Source organism: Stegostoma tigrinum, chromosome 11 (assembly GCF_030684315.1).
Source record: "Stegostoma tigrinum isolate sSteTig4 chromosome 11, sSteTig4.hap1, whole genome shotgun sequence".
Lineage (NCBI taxonomy): Eukaryota > Metazoa > Chordata > Chondrichthyes > Orectolobiformes > Stegostomatidae > Stegostoma > Stegostoma tigrinum.
Window position 1 is genome coordinate 80,800,810 of NC_081364.1, and position 22,679 is coordinate 80,823,488.

The following is a 22,679-nucleotide window of genomic DNA, read 5'->3' on the forward strand; positions in this document are numbered from 1 at the left end:
CTCTCCCCATCCCCCTTTTCTGATGAAGGGTCTAGGCCCGAAACACCAGCTTTTGTGCCCCTGAGATGCTGCTTGTCCTGCTGTGTCCATCCAGCTCCACAGCTTGTTATCTCACACTCTCCAGCATCCGCAGTTCCCATTGTCTCCCCCTGATTGGTGGAAGAATAACCCCGCCCACCCGACGCACGAATGACGTGACCAAAAACAAAGCCCAGCGGGGCCGGCAGCTTCTGTGACGGAGTAAACAGAGTTTACGTTTCCGGTCTGGTAACTACTTCGAACTGGGCCCTGCCCTTGTCCTCTGATTGGTTGGAGGAGAAGCATTTCCAGTGCCTTTTCTGTCCCGCCTCTTGCTTGCTATTGGTCGTTCGATGTCAAACCGGCGTATTCTGCTATGGAGCATGCGCACAGCTCATTGTGATTGTGAGCATGCGTGGTGGGTGCGATATCCGGAATGAAACGTTCCTCCATGAGAGCCACAAGCGGTGAGTCCAGGTTAAAGGGGAGGGCAGCTTCGGTGTTGTATTCCAGCAAGAGGGCTGCATGATTGCTCAGTTTAGGTCTCAGGTCCCAAACAGGGGTTTTCTGGTGCTGCGTGTCGGTTGCAGAGAGCCTCAGGCTCCCTCCCTGAAACAGGCCTAGACTGTCCTGTGAGAGGGAAGGTCCTGTCAGCTTTTACCCTGTCAAGCCACTTCAGAATGTGATTACAGCGATGAGAGGTGTTCTCAGTAAAGCAGTACTCCAATGTGCACTCACTGGTTAGAGGTCTTTCCACTGTGTCCTGTGTTAGCCCCCTCGCTGAGTTTTTAAAAAATCATTTTAGTTTAAATCTGAGAGTTGAACGGTGACGTCTGGGCTGTGAGCAGCAGTTGTGCAAAAAAAAGTACAAAATCAATTATTGGTTCCTGAGGCCAGGCCTGGAAGTTAATTGCAGGATGTTTCTTATTCAAAAACTGTGTCAACTCTTTTGGCCATTAATAAGGTCAGCATCTGAGAACTGGTGCCAGCAAGTCTGGGAGAGAATGTGGTCAAACAGAAGGACTTTAAAACTGGGCCAAATGCACATCTTTGACGCTGAGCTGGCTGCTGGTGTGACAGAGGCTCAGAGAAAGACCACAGAGTGGAGGGAGAGAGCTGAACAGGGTGGGACCGTGTGGTTTGGATATTGGGGTTATTCTTCGCCCATCACCCCACCACAAAATCCAGCCAGTTGTTTCTCTCATTGCCACTCTTCCCCGACTTTACCCACTTCTGTACCTCCAGCCCCTATCCCAGCCCTTGCTTCCCCCAGTATCAGCAAACTTCCAAAGATATTTCTGACATACTATGTTCCTTTTCTCAGGGCATTTAACAACTTGAAAACTGGATTGAAAGGAAGAGACAGAGCAGCCACTGCAGAAGCTTCCAAAATCACTCTGCACCTTCTTGAACTGCTGCAATCTGCATAGTGAAGCAGCTCCCATGTTGCAAATTGGTAAGGAGTTATAGGATCGTCATCCAGTGGTGATAAGGCCGTGCTGTTTTTTGTGTCTGTTGTCATCATTTTGTTCTTATTCCACCTTCAACAGAATAGAAACAGGCGCAGGCCTTTGTAGCTTTTGATCCTTCTCCGCTAGTCACTTTGATCATTGTTGATCATTCTGTTCAGCCTCTTCCCACTTTAGAGCCAGACCCTTTGATCCCTTAAGCCCTGACAACTATACATATCATCATCTTCTTGGAAACATCCAGTGTTCGGCCTTAACTGCTTTCTGTGGCAGCAAATTTCACAGGGTCACAGACTATTTTTTTTTATTTCCTCATTTCAATCCTTAACAGCCTAGCCCATGCGCCTAAGCTCCGACTCCCTGGTCATTGACAACATCCTTCCTGTATTTACCTAGGATTTTATTGGTTTTTAAACACTGATTCACCCTTTATCACAACTGGCTGGTGCCTCATACCATTTTAACTTCTTTCATTTAATTACATGACCCAAGTCTCAGAAACAACAATATCACCCTTCAGCTTTGGTGAAGAATTCTATACTATTGTGGTCACTCATCCTTAAGGGCCCGTACTCAACTCGATTGTCAGTTATTCCATCCTCATTGTACAAAACCCATCTGCTTCTTCAACATGTTGATTCATAAAATTGTACCATATAGACACTAAGGATCCCTCCTGCACTGTACTGCAACAGTTGTGATTTGGGCAATTTATAAGTAGGTTGCAGTCACCTGTAATTAAAGCCATACCTTTATGCCTTATATCTCTCAATTCCACCCTAATGCCTTCCCTAATATTACTGCAGCTTGGGGTCCATATGCAGCACTAAGGTCATTTTCTGTCCATTGGTGTTTCCCAGCTGAACCCAAACAGACTCTACTTCAATGCACCCTATATCCTGGCTCACATCAGTTTCCTGTTTTAATCAGCAGCTCCTGACAAATCCTTTTCCCTCTTTCCTGCCCAATCCATCTTCCTCAGACAACCCACTGATTCCAGGTTTCAATCTTGTAAACCTCCTCTGAGCCACTTTGAATAAACGAACAGAAGACCAAAACCTGCATGTGGTATTCGAGATTTGGTCGGACCCCTTCCTTGTACAAATGAAGCTGAACATCTTTTCATTGATGATTATTTGTTGTCATAATAAGGGAGATGGCCTAGTGGCTTTCTGGATTTCAGAGAGATCTTGATCAATTGGGGCAATGGGCTGAGGAATGGGAGATTGAATTTTATTTGGATAAATGTTTGTTCTATCAAAACGCAACACTCCACAAGGGCAGGACTTGCACAATTAATGGTTGGGCTCTGGGTAGTGTTGCAGATCAGGAAAAAACCTCGGGTTTCAGGTACATCATTCTTTGAAATTTGCATCACAGGTAGACAGGGTGGTTCGGAAGGCATTTAGCGCACTTGTCTTCATTGCTCAGGAGTTGGGAAGTGATGATGGCGAGTCCTCTTCTGGAGGACTGTGTGCTGCTCTGGTCATCCTGTTGTGGGAAGAATATTGTTAAACTGGAGAGGGTTTGGAAAAACTTACCAGGATATTGCCAGGAATGGAAGGGGTGAGTTATAAAAATACGCTGAATTGGCGGGAACTTCTTTCACGGGAAGGTAAGAGGTTGAGGGATGACCTTATGTAGGTTTAATAAAATAATGAGACACACAGATAAGGAATAACAAAGGTCTTCTCTCTCAGGTGGGGGATTTCAAAACCAGGGGCATATTTTTAAAATGAGAGGAGAAAGATTTTAGAAAAGGCATGACGGGCATCTTTTCGTTTTATAGAGTGTTCAGTGTGTGGAATGAACTGCCAGAGGAAGTGATGGATGTGGGTAGTTATGATGTTTGAAAAACATTCAGATAAGGACATGAATTTGAATGGTTTAGAGCGAATATGGGCCAATTGCAGGAATTTTTTTAAATAAGGAAAACATTGCTGCTATCACTAGAAGAGATGTTTCTGAAAAATCATCCCATGAAAACATATGTTGAAATTAGAAATAAGATATAAGAAAGGAACAATCATCTGATGGGATGGTACCATATGCTTCCTAATAGTCAGAGGGAAATTGAGGAACAAATATGCAGAGAGATCTCAGATATGTGTAAGAATAAGGTTATAATAGTTGGTAATTTTCAGTTTCCAAACATTTACTGGGGCTGCCATAGTGTTAAAGGTTTAGATGGTGAGTATTTTCTGAAATGCGTTAAAGAATTTTCTCTTTATCCATAAAATCGATGTTCCTATGAAAGGAAAAGGCGTAGCAAGTGACTGAAGTGACAGTACAGGGAAACTTTGAGTCTTGTGACGGAATTACTGTCAGTTTTAAAACAATTATGGAACAGGATATGCCTTCCAGAAAAAGAAAAAGCTTTAACAGGAGTAAGGCAAATTTTAATGCTGTAAGAAAAGAACTTTCAACACTTCTGAGGAAGGATTAACAGACCCACAACATTAACTCTGATTTGTCCTTCACAGATGCTGCCAGACCTGCTAAGCTTTGCCAGCAGCTTCTGTTTTTATAATTTTCAAAAGTTGACATGAGTAGACGGCAGGTATAAGGATGTCTGATAAGTGGGGGGGCTTTCAAAAATGTGACAATTCAGAGTCATTATGTCCCTGTTAGAGTGAAAGGTAAGGCTGGTAGGATTAGAGAACAATGGGTGAAAAAAGATACTCAGGTTTTAGTCACGAATAAAAAATATATAAATTAGTAGATATAAATAAAAACTCGGCTCAAATGAATCTCTTGAAAGTGTAAACAGTGTCAGGGGCATTCTTAAACAGGAGATCAGGATGGCAAAAAGGCAACATGAAATTGCCTTGGTTGATAAGCTTAAGAATAATTCCAAGAGTTTCTGCAAGTGCATTAAGAGCAAGAGAGCACCGAGAGAGCAAGCAGGGCTCCATAAAGATAAAAGAGGTCAACTCTGTGTTTAGCATCAGGGGAGGAGAGAGATTTGAATGGAATATATTGCATCAGGTTTTACTGTTGAGAAAGAAATGGAGGGGGGACAAGTCAGGGGTAGAAATATTTTGGTTTGAAAACAGTTCACGGAGATGGGGGAGATTTTTAATGAATATTTCTCCTCAGTGTTTACTAAGCAGAGAATCATGGCTGCTAAGGAAACAAGGGAAGCAAGTGGGGATGTTTTGGACCATTGAGGTGGCGTTTGCAGCCTTAAAGCACGTTAAGGTTGATAAGTCCACTGGATCTGAAGAAGTCCATCTTTGGACACTGTGGGAGGCTGGGGAAGAAATTGCAGAGACCGTTGCAGAGATTTTTCCCTTCATCTTTTCTCATGACTGAAATTCCAGAAGACTGGAGGGTGGCTAATATTGCCCCATTGGTTAAGAAAGGTAGCAAAGACCAGCCAGGGAACTACAGGCCAGTGAACCAGTGGTAGACAAGGTATTGAAGATGATATTCAGGGAGTCCATCAACCAAAGCTGGGATATTCAAGATATGATGAGGGATAGTCAGCATGGATTTGTGCACAGGAATCATGTCTGACAAATCTGTTCAAGTTTTTTGAGGAGGTAAGCAAGAGGATTGATGAGGTTAGGGCAGCGAATGCTGTCTATATGGACTCTAGTAAGGCCCTTAACAAGGTCCCATACGGCAGCCTAGTCATGAAGGTTCGGTTGTGTGGGATCCAGGGAGAGCTAGCTCATGGGATTCGAAATTGGGTCGATGGTAGGAAGCAAAGCGTGATGGCTGAAGGTTGGTTCTCGGACTGGAGGCCTGTGGCTAATGGTGTGCCACGGGGGTCAATACTGGGATCTTTGTTATTTGTCCCGAACATAAATGATCTGGATGTGAACGTATATGGCATGATTAGTAATTTTGTATCATCTGCAAACTTAAGAGGAATCGCTGAGGTATCAAAAATTACAGGCGGATTGTGATCAGATGGGGAAGTGGGCTGAGGATTGCCAAATGAAATTCAATACAGCTAAGCGTGAGGTGTTGGCCTTTGGAAAGTTAAGCCAAGGTAGGAGTTAAACAGTGAATGGTAAGGTTCTGAGGAATATTGTGGAGCAGAGAGACCAAGAAGCACAAGTACATAGTTGGTGGAAAGCACCATCACAGGTAGACAGGGTGGTGAAGAAGGCATTTAGCATGCTGGCCTTCTTCGGTCGATGCATTGCATATAAGAGTTGGGATGTTATGTTAAAGATGTGCAGGTCATTGGTGAGGCCACACTTGCAGTGTGGTGTACAGTTTTGGTCACCCTGTTACAGGAAAGGCATAGTTAAACTGGAAAATGTGCAAAGAGGAGTTACAAGGATGTTGCTAGGAATAGTATGCAAGTTCTAAGGAGAGGTTGGCCAGGATTGGACTTCATTCCTTGGAATGGAGGAGAATGAGGGCTGACCTTACTGAGGTGAATTAAAATCATGAGGGGCATAGATAGGATGAATGCATATAGCCTTTTTCCCAGGGATTGGGAATGGAAACCTGGAGTGTATAGATTGAGAGGGGGCAGATTTCAGAAGGACGTGAGGGGCAACTTCTTCACACAGACAGTGGTGCATATTGGGAATGGGTTGCCAGAGAAAGTGGTTGAGACAGGCACAATAGAAACGTTTAAAACACATTTGGGTAGGTACATGGATGGAAAGTGTTTAGAGGTGGACATGGACCAAATGCAGGCAGTTAGAAATTGCTGAGTGGGCACCATAGTCAGCACAGACCAGTTTGGGCCGAAGGGCCTGTTTCCATTCTGTATTACACTCTGACTTTAAACCTCCAGGTCCTGCTCTAGTGCATCAAACCATGTTGTGGGAAGTTAAAGAGAAAACATGGGGCCCCTTTGCAGAAATATTTGTGTCATCTATAATTACGGGTGAGGTGCCAGATGACTGGAGAGTGACTAAAATTGTGCCTTCGTTTAAGGGATATAAGCAGAAGCCTGGGAAATACAGACCTGTGAGCCTGACTTCAGTTTTGGGTGCGTAGTTGAAGGTAATTGTGAAAGGTAGGATTTATGTATTTGGAGAGTCAAGGAATGATTAGTTGATTGAGTTTTTTGGAGAAGGAGCAAAGAAGATGATTGCGGGCGGAGTGGTTGATGTAGTTTATTTTGACAAGAGTAAAGCCTTTGACAAGGTTCCACAAGGTGGACTAAGTAGGAAGTTAGATCGTATGGGACTCGGGGGGAGCTTGTCAACTGGATACAAATATGGCTTCGTGACCGGACACAGGGACTGGTGGTGGAGGGTTGTTTATCAGACCTGAGGCCTGTTCCCAGAAGTGTTCCACAGGGATCAGTGCTCGCTCCAATTTTGTTTGACTTTATATAAAAAAGCGATTTAGATGAGAATAGTAGAGACATGGTCAGTAAGTTTGCAGATGACACCAAAATAGGCAGGATAGTGGACAGCGAAGTAGGCTGTCCAAGATTACAAGGAGATCTTGATTTATAGGGTTAAGAGGCTGATGAATGGCAGGTGGCGTTTAATTTGGATAAAGGCGAGGTATTTCATTTTGGTAAAACAAACATTATCTGTACTCGTACAATTAAAAGTAGGGCCTTGGGGTTAGTGTTGTCGAACAGAGAGACCTCAGGGTTCAGGCCCTTAATTCAGTGAGGTTGGCGTCACATGTAGAAAGGGTGGTTAAGTCGGTGTTTAGCCTGCTTGCCTTCACTGCTCAGACCTTTTGAGTACAGGAGTTAGGATGTTATGTTGAAATCGTGCAGAACATCAGTGAGGCCTCTTCAGGAGTAATGTGTCCACTTCAGATCTCCTGTTCTTCGAAGGATATCATCAACCTGGGGAGGATTCAGCAAAGATTTAGCAGGAAGTTGCCAGGAATGGAGGTTGAGAATCATGAGGAGAGGCATGATCGGTTGAGGCATTTTTCCACTGCAGTCTAAGAATGGAGGGGTGATTTATATGTTTATAAAATCATGAAGAGTACTGATAAGGTGAATGGAAGGTCCCTTTTCATTTGGGATGGTGATTTCAGGACTAGGGGGGCTGGAGAAAGCCAGCTGAAATGTTCACTCTCCATGTCTGAATCTTGACGGTTCTTATTGCCAGACTATTTGACGTAGGGCCAAAGAGGTGGAGGTTAGGTGATGCTTCTCGTGGCTGGGTTAACTTTCTACTCTGGGTGGCTTCATGCTACACTTACAATCTATAGGTTGCCAGTACTGGAGGGTATGAGTTATGAGGAGAGACTGGGACTTCACTGGAAAATAGGAGGTTGAGCAGTGACTTTCGAGAGGTTTATAAAATCGTGAGGGGTATAATGTGAACAGCAAGGGTCTTCTCCCTTGGATAGGGGAGTCCAAAACTAGAGGGTATTTTTTAAAGGGAGAGGAGAAAGATTTAAAGGGCAGGAAGGGGGAGCTGTTTCAAACAGAGGGTCGTTTCTATGTGGAATGAACTGCCAAAGGAAGTGAAAGATGCAGGTATACTTCCAATATTTAAAAGACATTTGTACAGGTACGTGAATAGGAAAGGCTGAGAGGGATATGGACCCAACTCAAGCAAGTGGGACTCGTTCAGTTTGGGAAGCCTGGTCGACATGGACAAGTTGTAACGAAGGAGGCTAAAGAACTCAGAAATAAATTTTTGATATTTTGAAAGTAGTTCATATTAGATGAGATGAAGTGCAAAATGTCTCAGAAAATATAAAGGTGGATAAATCTCCAGTACCTGATCTAGTGTATTCCAGGACATTGTGGGAAGTAAGGGAGGAAATTGCAGAAATATTCGTATCATCTATAAATATGGGTGGGTGTGAGATGACTGGAGAGTGGCTGATATTATCCCTTTGTTTTAGAAGGGATGTGGGAGAAGCCTGAGAACTATAAACCTTAGCCTAACACTGGAAAACAGGGACAGAGTTAGAGTAGGTATGGATTTAAGAAAGGGAAATCATGTTGGACAAAACTGCCGGAATGTTTCAAGAATGCGCCATTTAGAGTTGAAAAGGCAGTGGATGTTGCTTATGTTGGCTTTGAGAAGGCATTCAAAAAGTATTCAACAGAAGAGATTAGCACGTCAATTTAAAGCATGAGAGATTGGGTATTCACAGGGATACAGAACTGTTTGGCACACAGAAACAGTCAGAATAAACAGTCACTTCTTGTATACCAACCAGTGACCAGTGTGTAACTGTGGCCCATGGTGGATCCCAGGTATTCATACAATCAATTAGTTATTTAAATGAGGAATGTGTCTCAGTTTGAGATTATCCAGTTGGATTACAAAACTAGGAACACACAATTCACTGACAGTAAGGATACAGGTGTAGCAGGGGGTGAAGAAGGCAAATGGTATTTTGACCTGCAGAGTTAGAGCATTTGAGTACTGGAGCAGGGATGTCTTACTGAAATTGTACAGGATCTTAATGAGACCACACCTGGGATGCTATGTGTAAATTTGGAATTTTTATCTGAGGAAGGAACTTCTGGCTATGGAGGCTGTTCACAACAGTTGATCAAACTGATTCCTGGGATGGCAAGACTTACATATAAGGATAGGATGGATTGGTTAGGATGACATTCACTGGAGTTTAGAAGAACAAGGAAAGATTTCACAGAAACCAATAAAATTCTAGGTAAATACAGGAAGGATGTTGTCAATGACCAGGGAGTCGGAGCTTAGGGGCATGGACTAGGCTGTTAAAGGATTGAAATGAGGAAACAAAAAAAAAATACGGGGACTGGTGACCCTGTGAAATTTGCTGCCACAGAAAGCAGTTAAGGCCGAACGCTGGATGTTTCCAAGAAGATGATGATATGTGTAGTTGTTGGGGCTTAAGGGATCAAAGGGTCTGGCTCTAAAGTGGGAAGAGGCTGAGTAGAATGATCAGTCGTGATCAAAGTGACTAGCGGAGAAGGATCGAAAGCTACAATGGCCTGCACCTGTTCCTATTTTCTATGTTTCTATTCTGTTGAAGGTGGAATAAGAACAAAATGATGACAACAGACACAAAAAACAGCACGGCCTTATCACCACTGGATGACGATCCTATAACTCCTTATCAATTTGCAACATGGGAGCTGCTTCACTATGCAGATTGCAGCAGTTCAAGAAGGTGCAGAGTGATTTTGGAAGCTTCTGCAGTGGCTGCTCTGTCTCTCATTTTCAATCCAGTTTTCAAGTTGTTGAATGCCCTGAGAAAAGGAACATAGTATGTCAGAAATATCTTTGGAAGTTTGCTGATACTCGGGGAAGCGAGGGGTGGGATAGGGGCTGGAGGTACAGAAGTGGGTAGTGTTGGGGAAGAGTGACAATGAGAGAAACAACTGGCTGGATTTTGTGGTGGGGTGATGGGCGAAGAATAACCCCAATATCCAAACCGCACGGTCCCACCCTGTTCAGTGCTCTCCCTCCACTCTGTGGTCTTTCTCTGAGCCTCTGTCACACCAGCAGCCAGCTCAGCGTCAAAGATGTGCATTTGGCCCAGTTTTAAAGTCCTTCTGTTTGACCACATGCTCTCCCAAACTTGCTGGCACCAGTTCTCAGACGCTGACCTTATTAATGGCCAAAAGAGTTGACACAGTTTTTGAATAAGGAACAACCTGCAATTAACTTCCAGGCCTGGCCTCAGAAACCAATAATTGATTTTGTATTTTTTTTTAGCAGAACTGCTGCTCACAGTCCAGACGTCACCGTTCAACTCTCAGATTCAAGCCAAAAATTATTTTTAAAAACTCAGCGAGGGGGCTAACACAGGACACAGTGGAAAGACCAGTGAGTGCACATTGGAGTTCTGCTTTACTGAGAACACCTCTCATTGCTGTAATCACATTCTGAAGTGGCTTGACAGGGTAAAAGCTGACAGGACTTTCCCTCTCACAGGACAGTCTAGGCCTGTTTCAGGGAGGAAGCCTGAGGCTCTCTGCAACCTACACGCGCACCAGAAGACCCCTGTTTGAGACCTGAGACCTAAACTGAGCAATCACGCAGCCCTCTTACTGGAATACAGCACCGAAGCTGCCCGCCCCTTTAACCTGTACTCACCGCTTGTGGCTCTCATGGAGGAACGTTTCATTCCGGATATCCCTCCCAGTACGCATGCTCCATAGCTGAATCCGCCGGTTTGACATCGAACGACCAATAGCAAGCAAGAGGCGGGACAGAAAAGGCACCGGAAATGCTTCTCCAACCAATCAGAGGACAAGGGCGGGGCCCATTTCGAAGTAGGATCACCGGACCCGAAACGTCAACTGTGTTTACTCCGTCAGAAGGGGGAGGCGGACTGAAGATAGAGAGAGGAGAAGGTAGTTGGCTGTTGGTTTGTTCGCCGAGTTTGGCAAAAGAATTGCAAACGTTTCGTCTCCAGTCGAGAAGTCATCATCAGTGCGTAGCTGCTACTGCGGAGAAGAAGATACGTGGGGAGGAGGCAGGGATGGAGCCTGTTAAGGTGAGTGTAGGTGGGGCGGGGTAGGTAGGGGATAGGTCAGTCGGGAAGGATGGACTGGTCAAGCGGTCAGGATGAGGTTAGTAGTTAAGAAATGGGGGTGTAGCTTGAGGTGGGAGGAGGGGACGGGTGAGTGGAAGAACAGGTTAGGGAGGTGGGGACAAGCTGGTCTGGTTTTGGGATGCAGTGGGGAAGGGGAGATTTTGAAGCTTGTGAAATCCACATTGATACCATTGAGCTGCAGGGTTCCCAAGCAGAATATGAGTTGCTGTTCCTGCAACCTTCAGGGGGCCCACGATGGACATGTCATTTGCAGAATGGGAGGTGAAGTTGTTGAGTGTGAACCGAGCATGGGTGATCTGCAAAGCTGTCCCCAAGCCTCCGCTTGGTTTCTCCGATGTAGCAGAGCCACAACGGGAACAGCGGATGCAGTCTACCACATTAGCAGATGTGCAGCCTGGGATCGAGGTGAGGGGGGAGGGTTAGGGGCAGCTGGAGCACGTTCTGCAGTTCCAGGGAAAAGTGCCGCGTGTGGTGGGGCTCGAGGAGCGTGTGGAACAGACAAGAGAGTCACAGAGAGAGTAGTCCATCCGGAAAGCAGATAAGGGTGGGGACGGGGTGTGAGGGATGAGTTGTGCAAAATGTGGGAGACACGGTTGAGGGAGTTTTTGACCACTGAGTGGGGGGAGGTTGCGGTCCTTGAAAAACGAGGACATCTGAGATGCACAGGGGGTGGAATTCCTCATCCTGGGAGCAGATGCGGCGGAATTGGGAAGAGGGGATGGCATTTTTGTAGGAAGGTGGGTGGGAGGATGTGTATCCCAGGTAGCTGTGGGAGTCAGTGGACTTCAAATCGATATTGGTTTCTGGGTGCGTGCCGGAGATGGAGACAGAGAGATTCAGGAAGGAGGGAGAGGCATTAGAGATGGTCCAGGTGAACTTAAACGTGGGATGGAAGGTGTCAGTGAAGTATATGAACTGTTTGAGCTCCTCGTGGATGCATGAGGTGGCGTCGATATAGTCATCTTTGTAATGGAGGAAGAGGTAGAGTTTAGGGCCTTTGTAAGTATGGAAGAGAGATTGTTCCACATAACCTGCAAAGAGGCAGGCACAGCTTGGGTCCTTGCAGGTACCCATGGCCACCCCCTTTGTCTGTAGGTAGTGGGAGGAATTGAAAGAGAAGTTGTTGAGGGTGAGGATGAGTTTGGCAAGGCGGATGAGGGTGTCAGCGGAGGGTCACTGGTTGGGTCTGCGGGATAGAAAGAAGCGGATGGCCGTTCGGCCATCTGTATGGGGAATGCGGGTGTATAGGGACTGGATGTCCATGGTAAAGATGAGGTGTTGGGGATTGGGGAATTGTAAGTTTTGTAGGAGACGGAGAGCGTGGGTGGTGTCACAGACGTAGGTAGGGAGTTCCTCGGCTAAGGGTGATAAAATGAATTCCAGTTAGATGGAGATACGTTCGGTGGGGCAGGAGCAGGCAGAGATAATGGGTCGAGCAGGGCAGGCAGGTTTGTGGATTTTGGGAAGGAGATAGAAGCGGCCGTTGCAGGGTTGGGGAATGATGAGGTTGGAGGCTGTGGGTGGGAGGTCACCTGAGGTGATGAGGTTGTGGATGGTTTGGGCGATGATGGTTTGGTGGTTGGGCGTGGGGTCATGATTAAGGGGTCAGTAGGAGGTGGTGTTGGAGAGTTGGCGTGTAAGTTCAGCGATGTAGAGGTCAGTGTGCCATACTACAACTTCGCCTCCCTTGTCCATGGGTTTTATGGTGAGGTTGGTATTGGAGCAGAGGGCTGCACGTTCTGCAGGGAAGAGGTTGGAGTGAGTGTGAGGGATGGAGAGGTTGAGGCGTTTGATGTCACGATGGCAGTTGGCGATGAAGAGGTCGAGGGAGGGTAGGGGACCTTGGGATGGTGCCCAGGAGGAGGGGGTGCATTGGAGGTGAATGAAGGGATCAGCAGAGGGAGGGTTAGGCTCACGGTTAGAGAAGTAAGCATGGAGGCAGTGGCAGCGGAAAAACTACTCAATGTCCAAGCGTGACCTAATTGATTGATGTGTGGGTGGAGGGGGACAAGGGTGAGCCCTTTACTGGGGACTGATCGTTTGCCCTAAGTACGGGGGAGGTCTGTGGGGATGGTGAAGACTCGACAGGGCTCAGTGTTTCTGTCTCCTCTGGAGCTGCTGCCTGTGAGTGGAGTGACGTTGGAGATGGTTGTGTGTGGAGTTGCGTCGGCAGTGGGCAGAGTTGCATTGGCATGGGCGGAGTTGCATCGGTGGTGGGTGGAGCACCGTTTGCGTTGGTGGTGGGAGGAGCGGCGTAGGAGGAGGCGGCAGCAGCAGTGACGGTAGGAGTATCCTCAGTGTCTGTGGTGTTGGACTCGGAAATGGCGGCGGTGGCATTCGCTGTCCCGGAAACCGTGTATCCGACGGCGGAGGATGTGACGTCATCCCTGGTTGCTCTGAGAGTGGCCACATGGCCAATGTTGGCGGGCACATTGTGGGGGAGTTCCTGGGCAGGGTTGGGGTTTTGGGAGATGTAGGTTGCCCGTTTTGGATGGTAGGCACCAGTAAGTTCACTGTACTTATGGTTTTTTGTGCCCACTAAAGCTGAGTAGAATTGTGAGTTCAGGTTCTGGATGCCACAAAGAATAAAAAACAGGAGAGTTCCTTTGCATGCCTGAGAGAGGGAGGCTGTGAGCTGAGTTGGGCTGGATTGCAGTGCATGGAGTTGCCGTCACATTGCTGCGAGTGTGTGTTTCAGGAGTCGTAGGGAGAAACACTTCTGAAGAGTCTTAATGTTCTGGATGTAGACATTGTCACGTTTGGGGCCAAATTGGGAAGGCTTGAATGTGGACTGTAGTCCATCGGGGATGATCTGGTTCCGTAGGCATGTACTAAGAAAGGTGATGTGGCTGGAGTACCTGGTTTGCTGCAGGACATGGTCGAGCAGTTTCAAGGCTGAAGAGGGCAGTTTTTGGACACTTTTCCAGGGTAATGGTGAGACTGTATTAGTCTGTGTGCATGATGAAATCCAAAGCCATCCAGAGATGATTGACTGAAGTGATTCCTTTGAGAAGTATTTATCTTCAGAGGAAATCATGACCAGACTGTCCCTGGATTTATTGAACTTTCGGCGAATGAAACATGATCTTGTTTAAATGCAAAATATTCCGAGCAGTCTTTTCAAGTTGAATGCTGAAACGTTATTTCTATTTGTGCAAGAGATTACCACCAGTGGATGGACTATAAACTGGAGAATATCTCAGTTAGACAATGGTGACTGATTTCTTTTACCCTTTCAAAGGATTGTGTGCTTATGGAAGTCTTTCCAGAGAGAGATGGAGGATAAATCATTGAATATTCTTAAGGGAAAGGCAGACAGATTCTTGACTAAGAATAACATACCAATGTTATAAGGGGTGGAGAGGAACGTTTATTTGAGGCCACATCATTCAAGAGCTCACCGCATGGCGGACTTGGTTTGATTTTTCTAATCATTTACTCCTGATCCAAGTTTTCACATGGCCACGAAGGCTCTGCCTTTCAGAACGATGGGTAGAACTTCCAAATACGGTTTTTAAACGACACTATGAAAATGCTCAGGAAAGCTTCATGGTTTTTCAGAAAGATCAGAGACATAGAACAAAGCTAAAATCTCAATAAAACTGCTTTAGTAAACAGATTGGGCTGAATATATGTCTTTAATAGTATAGATTACTTTTATTTGTACTGTTGAGATGACTTTTGTTGGCAAGACCAGCATTTATTGCCTCTGTCTAATTTCCATTCAGAATATGATGGTGAAACCCAGGGACACTAACATATGTTTCATGGAGATGTTCAGGATTCTGAAGAAGTGTCAGTGAATGGACAATGATATAGATTCAAGCCAGGATGCTGTGTGGTCTTGGAGATTGTAATCCTCATCACTTGATGCTCACAACATATGGAAATTGTGATCAGAGATAATGGGAACTGCAGATGCTGGAGAATCCAAGATAACAAAGTGTGAAGCTGGATGAACACATCAGGCCAAACAGCATCTCAGGAGCACAAAAGCTGACATGTTATGGAAATTGTGAGACTGCTTTTTCTGTTTTCAAAAATTAAGGTGAGAGAGCCATTCAGCATAAAAACAGGACCTTCAGCTCAACATGTCTATTCCAATCAAAAAAACAAAACTACATTAATCACACTTACCTTGAAGTCGACACCCACCAGGCATGGCATTTTGAGTGCTCCTCCAGCTGCTTCAAAAAATGCTGCGTTATCTTTAATTATCTGTGATGTGAGCTGTGATTTGTCTTTTTCTTTCACATTATGCATGAACTGCATTTTGCAAATATATCCCACAGCATCAAAGACAGCAATTTGCTCTATAGATCAATATTTTTTTCTGGTAAATCAGACTTTCTTTTTAATTCGTTTGGGATTTTAGTGTAGCTGGACCGGCGTTATTTGACCTTGAAAACTTGCAGCTCGAAGTTCACCAAATTGGAAATGTAGTGGACACTGAAAAAGGTTACTTCAGAGTACAATGGGATCTTGATCATATGGGACAATGGACCAAGGAATGGTAGGTAGCTTTAATTTGAATGAATCTGAGGTGTTGCATTTTGGAAATCAAATTAGGGCAGAATTTGTACTCTCAATGGTAAGGCCCTGGGGAGTATTGCTGAGCAATGAGTCCTGGTGTGCAGGTGCTTGGTTCCTTGAAAGTGGATTCAGAGATAGATAGGATAGTAAAGAAAGCATTTAACATAGAACATGGAATATTACAGTGCAGTACAGGCCCTTCGGCCCTCGTTGTTGAGCTGAAATGTGAAACAATCTGAAGTCCATCTAAACTACACTATTCCATTATCATCCACATGTTTATCCAATGACCATTTAAATGCCCTTAAAGTTGGGAGTCTACTCCTGTTGCATTTGGTACAACTTGCCTTTCTTGGCCAGTGCATTGCGTGTAGTTGTTGGGAGGTCCTGTTGCGGCTGTACACTGGTTAGGCCACTTTTGGAATATTGCATGCAATTCTCGTCTCCCTGCTATCGGAAGGATGTTGTGAAACTTGAAAAGGTTCAGAAAAGATTTATAAGAATGTTGCCAGGGTTGGAAAGTTTGAGCTGCAGGGAGAAACTGAATAGGCTTTTGCCTGGAGATTCGGAGGCTGAGGGGTGACGTTACTGAGATTTATAAAATCAGGAGGAGAATAGATAGGGTATCTAGACAAGGTGTTTTCAGCGGGGTGGGGGAGTCCAAAATTAGAGAGTGCATGTTTAAGGTGAGCTGGAAAAGATTTAGAAGGAACATGAGGGGTAACTTTTTCTCACAGAGGGAGGTGAGAGTTTGGAATGAGCTGCAAGTGGAAGTAATGGAGTTTGGTACAATTACAACGTTTGAAAAGATGGATATATGATTAGGAAATGTTTAGAAGGATACACGTCAAAAGTTAGCAAATGGGACAAGATTTATTGGGGATATGTAATTGGTATGGATGAAGTGAGCTGACGCCTCTTTCCATTCTTCACAACTTTCTGACTCTATGATTTGATGAATTTCTGATGAATAGTTACACACAGGATATTTGTCACTGGAAGTTGATTGTCTCATTGAATATCAAGGTGGTGCTTTTGGATTTCCTCCTGTTGGAGATAACTCCTGCCGGACAACGTTGAAGAACTATTCTTGTTAGCCATTCATCATCTAAACCTGAATGGTGCCACATTTTGGATTAACGACATAGACTTTTGCACGAACTGAGGACTGTGAAACGGTGCTGAGGAATCGGTTTCAGTACAGTTGGATCAGTAATATTTTAGCCCCCTGTCAATATGGCCTGATTGTTTGTGAGCATTCACAATCCTGGTTCAAACAGAAACATTCTCTTTGGAAATGCATATTCGAGTGGCACAAACATGGAACCAGATCATGGAAACAGCATTGGAGGGGAGTGGGGATTAAGAACTGGCAGGAAAACAAATACATTCTCAAAGTGTGTACATGGGAAGAAGGAGTTTATTCTTCTTTTGAGGAATGACACCATAACAGCTAAAATACTTTATTCTAATGAAGAGAAAGCTGTATCCATTTTATTGGTTTTGTTAAAATAATGGCGATAAACAGCTGGAATAATCTTGCACTGACCATGTGAAAAATCCTGGATGTTTTCAGAGACAGCTGGGCTGTCCAACGCTGAGTAAGTGCTCATACTGTGTGAGTGATGCTATTTTGAAAAACTTTCTGAACACAGTTGATGGAACAGACAAACAAGTGCCATTGGCTCGTACTTTGGAATATATCAGACCTTTCATGGCTGCTCCCGCATAGAATCATTTAATTGAGAAAAGGCCCATTGAGACTGCACCACCAGGTGCTGATCCAAATGCTTTGAAAGTTTGGGATGTTACCTGCCTCAATCACCCTCCTAAGCAGTGCATTCCAACATCAGTTGAAGTGAGATCAGAGTAACTTACCATGCCAACCATGTTACTTCACTCATTGTGGCATCAAGGACCCTGAACAAAAATGTGATCAATGTAAATTGGAGACAATCCTGCACTGGTAATGTCCTCGACTGGACAATGGGAAAATCAATCTCTGAAAGTTGTCATTCAAGCCACTTGTCATCCTGGATAGGCACTAAATTGCTGTTCCTTGACTGTAATGTATTGAAAAAAAAATCCTGGAATCCCTAACAAACAGCTCTGTGTGCACGGCTGCAGCATTTGGATTGGAAGTGTTTCAGGAAGGTAGCTTGCTGTTACTTTCTCCAGAGCTATTGGTGACGACAAATAAACTCAGCCTTTGCTAGTGCCTGTTAAAACCCATGGTTGAGTGTGTCCTATTAAAAATATCAAGGTTTGTTATGTTTTCAAAGTTGAGCCCAAAGTCTCAGAAAGGAAAGACTTTTCTGTTTGAGTGTAACCCCAGCGACATCAGGAGCATGGTATGACATTGAGTTCAGGATCCTCATCGTTTCCAATAAGAAGACTGATTGTGCGATATCAGTGCCACTGAGTTCAAACTTTTCATGGCAATTTATCTCAATGTAACATGCCATCGATACTTGGGAACATTATTAAAGAAACTTTGCAATGTCTCCTTTAATGACCTTTCACAAATACTTGAAGGTCAACTCAAATGGCGGCTTCACTGTTCTGATTCAGATCAGACAAATTGTGACAGTCCAAAAGAAAGAAAAGAAATGCTGGAATAAAAATTATCATGTCTAGCAGCATCTGCAATATGACTTTTTCAGAACAGATTCATAACAGACCAGATCTGTTAACTCAAAATCTGTCTCCAGATGTTGCCTCATATATTGCGTTTCTCCACTAACTTCTCTTTCAGGTTTCCTTAATCTCCGGAATGTTGCTTTTCTTGATGATAGGTCCAGATGTTGAACTTGGTTATATTTGGACAATATCGTCCATCCCTGATTCTGAGAGAGCCATTGGACTGGCTACAGGTGTATTACACCAGTGTCTGTTTCTTTATTAAAAACATTCTGTGAATGTCGTCCTCAATGCAGCAATTTCAGGAAATCGATTTTGATTGAAAATAAATTTCCAAGGCAGCTGCACTTCATGAGATAACAGAAATAGATTATTCATGACGGCACAATCCGTGCCCTTCACTGAAAGTGTTTCCCCTCAGGCTCTGAAAACTTTTCATACAAATCTCAGAATAATTACAGCAAAGATGGAGGTCACTCAGCCCATCATCTCTGCACCAGCTGGGGGTGAACTATATCTCTACTATAATTATCCTGTAAAATCCCGATACACCTAACATTTTGAAGTCCCAAAATGTCAGCTTTTCTGCTCCTAAGATGCTGCTTGGCCTGTTGTGTTCATCCAGCTCGAAACCTTGTTATTTTGAAATCTTTGTCGGCTTTTATTTCTGAATATCCTGTGCGTATATGAACAATTTTATCATTCTGCATACACCATGATTAAACAGTGTTTACAAAAAATATAGTTTCCTATTACATTTAAAATTATCATGGTGTGTTCAGATTGTTGTTTGGCATTCCATCTCTCAAATATAATCTGTTTTCTTGCTCTGCATTACATTTCATTCCATCTGTCAGAATAAGTGCTAGCTAAATACTGGTGACATTGCGATATCACTGTCCTCCTCTCCAGTCTCTACAGCCACTGCCCCCATTCCTCTCTGTCTCCGAACCAATGTCACATTCATTCTGTCCCTGGCTCTTTAGTCCATGGGCTTTAATGAACAGCATCATTGTACACACCACATTTGATTTTAGTTTTGGTCAATTGAATCAAGAAATGTAAATGTTACTGCTTTGAAGCACATAAACTGCAATGAAGAACTTTGTATCTTCAACAATACAATGTTGTTTTATTACAGCAGTGAAAAATCCACACTTTCTCTGCAAGGCCAACCCAATTTTGCTCAGCATTTTTTTTGTACAATCAGCACAGTAATGACATTTTTTTTGTGGGCAGGTAGTGTATTGATGCAGGTGGTTACAGCATTGCACGTGGACAGCAAGGCAGAGCCACTTAACCTGCAAAATGAAAACATCCATCATTCTCCCTCACCACTACATCTTTAGAGCAATTGGTGATGGAATATACGACAAATAGCCAATGATGTTAACATCCGATCCAGCCCAGTTTCAATTGTGAACCAAAGGTTCACTGAAGGTGTATTGAAAGGGGTTAACTGGAACTATTTGTTCAGTGACTATGATTGATGTCAGTCTCTATGGATTCTAACTGCGTCACAGGAAGCTTTCCCTCTCCTATAACTAAGGCGCTCTATTCAATGACTTATCCCATAGTATAAGCGGGAGCATCAGCGACAGCACTAACAGGGATCGGCAGCTGCAGAGAGAGGGGGTGGAGAGATCAGAATCTGAGGACAATAGACTGGAATGTTACAACAATGGATCAGAATCTGAGAACAATAGACTGGAATGTTACAACAATGGATCAGAATCTGAGAACAATAGACTGGAATGTTACAACAATGGATCAGAATCTGAGAACAATAGACTGGAATGTTACAACAATGGGCAGGGGTTTATCCTCGGGTCTTTATTATCTTACCGCATCTTGGTCAACGTTACCACTTCGAATACTAGGTGTACTGATGATTATTCAGGCTGGTTACTATCCCATTCTCGCTGTTGTTGGTGTTCCTGGTAAGCCTTTCTATCTCTGTCCTGTCACTACTGCTGAAAGGCATATACAACTTTGTTGCCGTTTCTGTTACCTGTATTTGGAAAAGCTGCCAACAACTATCTTCAGTTTCAATTAAAACCTCGCTTTATTGTCCATGAATTTTCGACTCATCCTTCACAAGCATCTGAGAACAAGGCTTGTTCACAACATTGAGGGCGTTTTTTGATTTATGTTTTACTATTGTATCCATCAACAAATTTGTCAAACACCAGCTCCATAATATCTGCACTCTCCCCCTCTGCCTCTGCGCTGTGGCTGGATAAAACGTTATCTATGCCTTGGTAAAATTAAGACTTTATGGTTCCAGCTGTCTTCTGACCAGTCTTCCAAGTTACAAATAATTTGATCACACCCTTGTTCTTGTTTTCAAAGTAACTAGCGATAGGGACACCATGTTAGAGTAGTTAAATCACTCAGCAGGTAATGCAGAGACACTGGTTATTACATGATAGATACTGTTTCAAATCCTACCACAATTGGTGGTAGGACTTTCATTCTAATGATAAGAATTGTAACCAAGGCCAAATTCACTAATAGCAACCATAAAACCAGCAGCAATTTGTCAAAAAAACCTATCTCATTTCACTGATCTCCTCTGGTAAAGAAATCTAACGTTACTACCCGGGCTGGATTAAGGGTGAATTCAGACCCACAAAATGTTTCTGGCTTCAAACTGTCGTGTAGAATGGTCACAGCTAAAGGTAATTAATGATTGGCAAAAGAAGCATTTGATGACCATGATTTCGTCATCCCGTGAAATTTATTTAAAAAAAAGTAAAACCAAAGAAAGAAATATGTTAGAGATCTGAAACAAAAATAAATCAAAGTGCTGAGGAGAGTGAACAGTTTGGCAGGCTCTGATGAAATAAAAGCGAAGTTAACATTTCAAGTCGACTGAACAAACATCAGAACTGAAATCTGCTGGCAAATATTGTGATTTATGGTGGTGACAGGGATATTTGTTTTGAAGGGGGAAGAAATGAGTTGAATAAATTGAGAAAGAGACAGCGAGAGAAAAATATTAGCAAAAAAAGGGATTGTTGATGATCAGGTGGGATGGAAATAAAATGTGAAATTAATTACTTTTGTTTGCCTTTTCCCATATTCCTGAATATTATGCCCATGTAGATATACTTCTAAGTCCCTGCTTAAAGTAAGCTGTGTCACCTCAGTCTGTCTTTCCTGAATGTGGGCATCTTCTTTATGCATTAATGGTTTGTGGGTGTGACTGGCTGGGCCAGCATTTACTTCCCTTTCCTCGTTGCCCTTGAGAAGGTGTTTATGAGCTTTTTTCTTGCATCTCTACCGTACACATGCTGTATATTGCTGTCAATAGGTCTGTCCTGTGTCATTTCTGTGAGACTTTGTGGTGATTGATATAACTGAGTGGCTGGTTTGGTCATTCCAAATGGCAGTTGAGAGTCAACCACATTGCTGTTTTTCTGGAGTCACATGTAGGCCAGGCCAGGTAAGGACAGCAGATTTCCTTCCCTGAAGGCCATTAGTGTGCCAGGTGTTTTTTTTTCCCCAATGATCAATGATGGCGTCATAGTTTCATCATTCCAGGTATTTCAATGAATTCAAATTCCACAATCTGCCACGGCGGGATTTGAATTGTGGTGTGGGTCATTACCTTGGTCTTTGGATTAATAGTCTAGAAATAATTCCACAAGGCCATCTCATCCCCAACATCCCCTGTCAACTCCAGCAGCAATAGTGGTGTTGCTGTTACTGTGACTGTGGTACAGAAAATTGTGCAATTACAATGTCAACTGCTTCTATTCAATGTGGGCACATTAAAATTTCAGTTCATTGTGACCGCGCAGAGATATAACGGTTTATCAGCCAGGAAAATCAACTAAGGAGAGGAAGGCATTTTCAACACTGAGAGAGTGCGCCATGTATGCACCAGGGAGAGGGCAGTACTGACAATGGTCATCAAGTGAACTGGCTTCATTCCAGAACTTCCTCAGAGATAGTAGGAACAGCCGATGCTGGAATCTGAGATAACAAGGTGGAGAGTTGGATGATCACAACAGGCCAGGCAGCATCAGAGGTTCAGGAAAGCTGATGTTTCGGGATTTGAAAATGTTAGGTGTATATTCTGGCTGGGAGGTTTGCTGGTGTCACTCAGGAGGATTGAAATTAGCTTGGCAGGGGTGTGGGAATCAATGCAAAGTGAATGGACTGAAAGGGAACTGGAGAATAGGGCCAGTAAGACTCAGAGAAAGAACAGTCTGGGAATGGTTGCTGATCAAAGCGGATCTAGTAGACTGAAGTTCACCTGTTTCAATGCAAGAAGTGTAGGACAGGTAGGGCAGAAGAACTTGGAACTTGGATTAGTACTTAGAGCTACGATGTTGTTGCTATTACAGAGACTTGGTTAAGGGAGGGACAGGATTGATCGCTTAACGTTCTAGGATACAGGTGTTTCAGGCAGGATTGAGGCAGGTAGATAATGGGTGGGGGAGTTGCACTACTTGCTAAGGTGAATATCGCAGCTGTACCATGGGAGGACACCTCGGATGGCTCACACAGCGAGGCAATATGGGTAGAACTCAGGAACAGGAAGGGTGCAGTCACAAT

At 44.0% G+C, this 22,679-nt stretch overlaps 1 long non-coding RNA gene across 5 annotated transcripts in view; it reads left to right on the forward strand.

Annotated features, from left to right (window-relative positions):
* Nucleotides 1–416: 416 nt before the first annotated feature.
* Nucleotides 417–22,679, forward strand: part of LOC132210156 (uncharacterized) — a 45,513-nt gene continuing 23,250 nt past the window's right edge. Inside the window, exons 1-5 of one of the 5 annotated variants that reach the window (XR_009446393.1) lie at nucleotides 417–485; nucleotides 1,343–1,474; nucleotides 10,097–10,880; nucleotides 14,669–14,988; nucleotides 16,500–20,192. This is a non-coding gene — a long non-coding RNA (uncharacterized LOC132210156). Of the gene's footprint in view, nucleotides 486–1,342; nucleotides 1,475–10,096; nucleotides 10,881–14,668; nucleotides 20,193–22,679 lie in introns of those variants that run through there. The other 4 variants (XR_009446391.1, XR_009446389.1, XR_009446392.1 and 1 more) reach the window with 4 other exon arrangements.